Source organism: Trichosurus vulpecula, chromosome 2 (assembly GCF_011100635.1).
Source record: "Trichosurus vulpecula isolate mTriVul1 chromosome 2, mTriVul1.pri, whole genome shotgun sequence".
NCBI lineage: Eukaryota > Metazoa > Chordata > Mammalia > Diprotodontia > Phalangeridae > Trichosurus > Trichosurus vulpecula.
In genome coordinates, this window is record NC_050574.1 from 395,397,354 (window position 1) to 395,404,283 (window position 6,930).

Sequence of the window (6,930 nt, forward strand, 5' to 3'; positions counted from 1 at the left end):
AGAAAAATCCATCTTGAACTCATAACAAACAGCAAGGTAGTTCCTAGACGACCTAAAGCATATTTTATATCGTGGAAAGATCTGCAATTTCATCAGGGTGAGTACTCCTTCCACAAATAGATCACAGCCCCTCTCTACCTTAGTCATTTTGTAAGTTTCTGTGGCCAAAAAAGTCATTATACAGTAGCTAACCTCTTAGTTTCTCTGAACTTGATTGACCAGTCTTCAATCAATCAACCAACAAGGATTTATTAGGTACCAACTGTGACGTACAAAAAGTTCAAGAGACATAATTTCTGGGTAATTAATCATTTTATTAATTATGGCTAGCAAATAATTAATAGAAGGATGATCATTTAGCCATCTCTCCTAAACCAAAGATGCATCATTGGGCTCTGATTGCTTAACATTTAATGAGAGGATGAATATGATAGTGAGAGGTAGGCCTATTCTAATGAGGGGCTTGGGAACTTGACTTTGATTAAGTCACTCTTACTCCCAGCACCCCCCCCACCCTTGGGCAATCTAGACAAAGGATCTACCCCACCCCTTCCAAACCTGAATTGAACACAATTGGCTGGAATTCACCTAGATTAAATTAAATTAAAACTAAATTGAATTCTTTTTACTCTAATTAGAACTAATCTTCTCCAGTTGGGTGGGGTGTGAACAAGATTGAGAAGAATGTTAAAATCCAATCTTGTTATCAGCCCTATTTTTCAGAGGCTGATTTGACCTAGTAGAGAATGGGGAAACAGAAAAGGGAAAAAACCCTGGATCTCCCCATGGTAATTGGTTATTGCTGTAGAGAAATAATCATTTCTCTCACTATCATGTGTTATGCAATGGGGACACAAAGACAAAAAAGAAACATTCCTTCCCCTCAGGGGGTTAATGTTCTATTGAAAGAGAAACCATATAGAGTACGCACACAAGTATAGTTTAGACAAAATAAATATTAAGAAATTTCTAGGCAGCTGGGAAGGACCAAGAAAGCCTTCATGTTGGAGATTGTTGTGTCGTTTCAGTTATTTGCATAGTAGGTTGCAGAATCTAGCTTTAGACCAAGGTCCTGATTCAAACCTAACTCTTTTCCACTGTACCACAGCATTTATGAACATAGATATTCCAAACTTCTTAAAAAAACCCATAGATATTGAGCACTGAATGGTTAAAGTCCCCTTGGGTTAGAGAGAAGTTTAACTAGGTGAACTATAATGTGACTTCTAATTCTTTGATCCTGTAATTTTATTGGTACTAGGAATATTAAAATATAAAATATTGATTATCACAGGCCTATGAAGTCCATCATCTGAGCATGCATGCACACAGATTTCAAAAGGACAATACATTTGATTAGCAGGAGTATTAGAGCTGGTCCCATTACTTTTCTTTCACAACAACGTGTCTTCTACTTAATTTTCTTTTTCTAATACACTTGTTTGGATGCTCTTAGTAACAGTCAGGTCTGTTTACACATATGTCAGTCCACACCCATAAAGAAGGGAGTGAAGAATGAGGGCTTTCACTCCTTCAGGTTATGCTACATAGGTAACCTGGGCAGAGTTTCCATTTTAGTGATTTACTCTTTCATTGCCAAGTTTATAGCAATAGCTGAGCTACCAGCTTAACAAGAGAAGAAGACACAATCCTTTCTCTTTTTTTTTTTTGGATAGTTTTATGGATACACCAGGGGCCACCATCCTAGCTCCTAAGACATCTGCTTCTTCAGGTACACTCTTTCAGGTACACTCTTTTCTGGCTTTATCATACGCTGTTTGGATTAACCCAGTAGAAATTGCTGCGTTTTTTTTAAAGCCTACATCTACTCTGTAACTCACCTTACTTTATATAGATGCTTGTTCCTTATCACCACACAGCCTGTCTCTAATGCCAGAAAAGCATTGGAATGGCCTCAAGCCTTGATTGCTTTCTTATTTTGACTCTAAGAGACCCAGGGCATTGTGGAGAAAGTGCTAGAGTCAGGATCAGCAGCCCTGTGTTCAAGTCTTAGCACTCATGTCTTTCGCTGTTTAACCACGGCCAAGTTATTTTCTGTCTGAGAGACGCAGTTTTGAAAATGGGAATTCAATTCAACAAATATTTTTTAAATACTCCTTGTAAGAACACTATATTTCAAATCAAAGTCTTATGAAGCTACGGAAACGTTTTTGGGAAATGCAGCAAAAAAAAAAAATACCATTCAAAAGGGAGGTGGTATTTTTTTTTCTTTTTTCCATTTTTACACAAACATCAGAAGCATCTTATTTGCCATCATAGCAACAGCTTTGTAGTTTTACTTGTTAAGTTGTGCCACTTAGGAATCCACTAGAGAAAGACACAGAAGGAAGGTTAATTAGACTCTTTGGAAAGCACACGATTAAGAATACCTTTAAGAACAAAACTGAACATTAAATAAGGTGATCCGTCTTGGCTTCAAACAGATAAGAAAATGTACCTGCCTCCTTTGTTAGCAGAGGTGGAGGCCTGTGGGTAGGTAATATTGCATAGACTGCCAGATTCAGTGGATACATAATTTTGCAGCTAATTTTGCTGCAGTGACTTTTTTCCCTTTCTTTTTCATCCTTTGTTACGAGAGGTGGCTCTTTGGGTGAGGGAATATATTTGGAAATGGTGGTGATATAAAAGCAAAGCTATCCATCAAATACATATTGCTGATCTCAAATGTCTTTAGGCCCAACTGAGAATCATAAAATTGTTAGAATGATAGAGATGAAGAAGAATTTACTGATCTTCTGGTCCAACCTTTTCATTTTACAGATAAGGAAACAGAGGTTCAGAGTATTGTGTATCTTGTCTAAAGTCATATACCATTTCTTTTTTTTTCTTTTTCTTTTTTTTTTTTTTTGCAGGGGGGGAGGCAGGGAAATTGGGGTTAAGTGACTTGCCCAAGGTCACACAGCTAGTACATGTGTCAAGTGTCTGAGGCCAGATTTAAACTCAGGTCCTCCTGACTCCAGGGCGGATGCTCTACTCACTGCCCCACCTAGCTGCCCCGTATACCACTTCTTGAGCGCAAAACTGTGTCTCCCAAAGAATGCATGCATCAGTTTTATTTGTTTAATGTTAAATTGATGCTTTTGAACGATTGAACCACTTGCTCTACAGATTCATCCCTCTTGGCAAAGTATAATATGGATAAATTTAAGCATAACCTTAAAATACTTTATTTCTGAAACATGAACAAAAATATTACTACTTTCTTATTATGATGAAGGGAAAGGAATAGGCATGTATATAGTAACTACTATGTGCAGGCCCCGTGCTAAGCGCTTTTACAAAAATCTTCTCATTTGATTCTCACAAAAATCCTGCAAGGTATGTGAAATTATTGTCTTCATTTTACAGTTGGGGAAATTGAGGCAAACAGAGGGTTGATGGCTTTCCCAAGGAAACACAGCTATTAAGTTTCTGAGGCTGAATTTGAATTCAGGTCTTCCCACCTCTCAGCCCAGCACTCTATCTACTGTACCCTCTAATTGCCAAACTAGACCAGAGTGTAGGAAAGGAGAGTGATGTCTGATGAGGCGGGAAAATTAGGTTGGGACCAGGTTATAAAAAGATGTAAAAGTTGAGTGGGAGTATATATTTCAACCTAGAGGTAATAAGGAAACACAAGATTATTGAATATTATAATGACATAGTTGAGGGCAGCAGAGGGAGTGCCGGGCCTGGAGTCAGGAAGACTCCTCTTCCTGAGTTCAGATCTGGCCTCTTACTGACACTTACTGGCTCTGTGACCCTAGGCAAGTCACTTCACCCTGTTTGCCTCAGTTTCCTCATCTGTAAAATGAGCTGGAGAATGAAATGGCAAACCACTCCAGTATCTTTGCCAAGAAAACTCCAGATGGAGTCATGGAGAGTCAGACACAACTAAAAAAATGACCGAACAACAAGTGACAGAGTTGAAACTAAATTTAAGGAAAATCACTTTACAGGTATGTATGGAATGGATTAGAGTACAGACAGACTTGAGGAAAGGAGACTGAAGGTCACTATAATAGTTCAGAGAAGAGGGTTCATTTCTAAGATGCATGAGAAATTAAGTAAGGTTAGGTAAGAAATGAGGCCTTTCTTCCACACCATGCTGTCTCCCAGTTAGGGACAAAATCTGATGGTTCTCCTGCAGAGAAGAAGTTTCTGAATCGATGAGGGCAGAGGAATGGTGCGGAAGTGGCAGTGAGGAGCAGGAAGCGTGTCTACTTCACCCCTAGCCCAACCGATGTACTGGGGGCTGGCGGGGGGACGGCTGGGTAAGAAGGTTAACCCAACACTAGAGAGAGTAGCCAGGAATACAGAGTCTTCTAGGAGGAACCAAGTTTTTTCATAGGTGCAAGAAAATGGAATGAGTTATAAGATGAAAGAGAATTTTGGTCTAGAGAGCACAGTGGAAAAAGAGAGAGTAGAATAGCATAAGAAAGCAGATTGGGGGGTTAGGTGGGAATGAAGAGAAGTGAAACCTCATTTATATCAAAAACAACAATAAAACTCCTCAATTATCTGTGGTTTAATCAACTAAGCAATCTATAGCACCTGCATACAGACACTTATAAAGCTGTAGGGATAGGGACTACTAGACCTATGATTTCAAAGGTGGTAGTTCTTCCTCTCCTTCAGTCATGTCTGACTCTTTATGACCCCATTTGGGGTTTTCTTGGCCAAGATACCGGAAGTGGTTTTGCCATTTCCTTCTCCAGCTCATTTTACAGATGCAGAAACTGAGGCAAGCAGGGTTGAGTGACTTGCCCAGGGTGACACATCTAGTAAGTATCTGAGGCCTGATTTGAACTCAGGTCTTCCAGCCTGGAACTCTATCCACTGCACCACAAGAAACACCTTCTGCAATGCAGGCTGGCACCTCCACTGCTATTTACAGGCTTAGAGAGTTACCTCGAGCCCAGGGTTGCATGGCCAGCACGTGTCAGAGAAGGTCTTGCAGCCAGGTCTTCCTGACTCCAAGGTCTGCTCTTTCCACTATGAATTGCTACCTCCTGTAAAAATATACAGTAGAACCTCAGTTTAAGAGTAACCTGGTTTACGTATGCTTCTCTGGATGAGGAAAAAATTTTCGCGAAATTTGTCTTGCAGGAAAAACAAAAATTCGTAGTATGAACATCATGTTTGGACTTGAAAAAAAAATCAGTGAGTCAAAATATGAAAGTGATTCTAAAAAACGAAAAATAAGTGAAGGCAGTAGTGTTTGTCTTACTGTAGTGAAAGCAGCAAAAGAGAGAACACTCCCAACACTGAAATCCCCGATGTTCTCATGGAAGGAGATTCTGGCAATAACCCTGGCCTGGACCAGGGGAAATGGTGTGGAGAGCTCGATGCCCGGCGGGGAGGGCTGCACTCACCCATTCTGAATGTATTTATTTCTGATTCAAAATACCAGGTTAGCTTAGATCCACGGCTGGAAGGGGACCCCCTCGAACATGTTGCTGCTGCTGCTGCTTTGAAGAGGATGCCCTTTCCCCCGTTTGCGGGCCCTTCCCCCTTGCTCACAGGCCTTGGCCGGGACCTTCCTGGCCAACCCCACCCCCCTCGCCTCCTTCCTGCCATCCGAGTTGAGGCGGGAACCCCCCCCCCATACCCCACCCACCCGCATGACCTGGTCTTCCACTCCAGCCCCTGCCCATCGGGGCCTCCACGCTTGGCGCTCCAAGGTGTTACCGCCAAGTAAAGAGAACAGATTGTGGAGTGGGCGGGGGGGGGGGGGGGGGGGGGGGGGGAGGGGGTTGGGGTTGAGGTTTTTTCTTCCTTTTGTCACTTCGAAGACCAAAAATGTGTACTTGGAGCCAGGCTACTCTCACTGGTTTAAATGTACAAAGATCCCAAATAAATCTGTGTGTCAGTCGCAGACTCGAAAAAAAATTTCTTTTATTTTCTGTTTATATTGTCTACTAATCATTGCTATTGTATTTCAGGTGCATTAGGGACAAAAAAAACTTACTTAAAATTATAAATAATTATTTTTATATGAATATTTTCAGGGTTGTGGTACCAGTCATCCGACTTTCCATTATATGCTATTCGCTTTGCAATACCAACAGAATCTCGAAACGAATTAAATTCATAAACCAAGGTTCTACTGTAAAGCCTTGAAATAAAGACAGACCTAAGTATTGGGAGAAGCAGTTTTCATAGATGGGCTGGATTAAAATGACAATACTTCACAAATCAATTTACATACCTAACATAGCATCCATCACAATATTGAAGGTGTTTTTTTTTAAATATAGAATTAGATAATGATATTTACATGGAAAAAAACACTTCTAAGAATATCAAAGCCCCACTGAGCTTGTAAAAACTAATGAAACTACTTTAAGACATTTTACAAAATAGTTATCAACGAGCGAACAGGATAGTACAGTCCAAAGTCACTGACTTGGGAGTCAGAAGACCTAGGTTCAGATCTCAGTTCTGATCCTCCTCATGTGACATTTGGCAATTCACTTAATCTTCTTGGGTCTCAGTTTCCACATCCGTAAAAAAAAAAGGTGGGAGGAATTGGATTATATGGTCCTTAAAGGCCCTTCCACCTCTAGGTGTCTGATTCTGTCTCGTAATGTATATAACTTGGTTGTATTATTTACATACTGTCTCCCCATTAGATTGTGAACTCTTTGTGGGTAAGGACTGTCTTTTGCCTCTTTTCGTATCTCTAGACCTTAGCACAGCGCCTGGCACATAGTAGGATGCTTAATAAGTAGTTATTGTTTGATAATGAGACATAATGTCCAATGAGTTTTTCCCCCTCCCCTGAATAGAATTTTCGGTGTGTCGTTTTAAAGACAGTATTGTAAACAGATGGCTCAAATAGACAGGTCCAGCCGGTCCAAAAGGTAAGCGAGACCCCGCCAGCTGTGTGATTCAGTCAGTGGATTTACTGACATTTATTCACTTTCT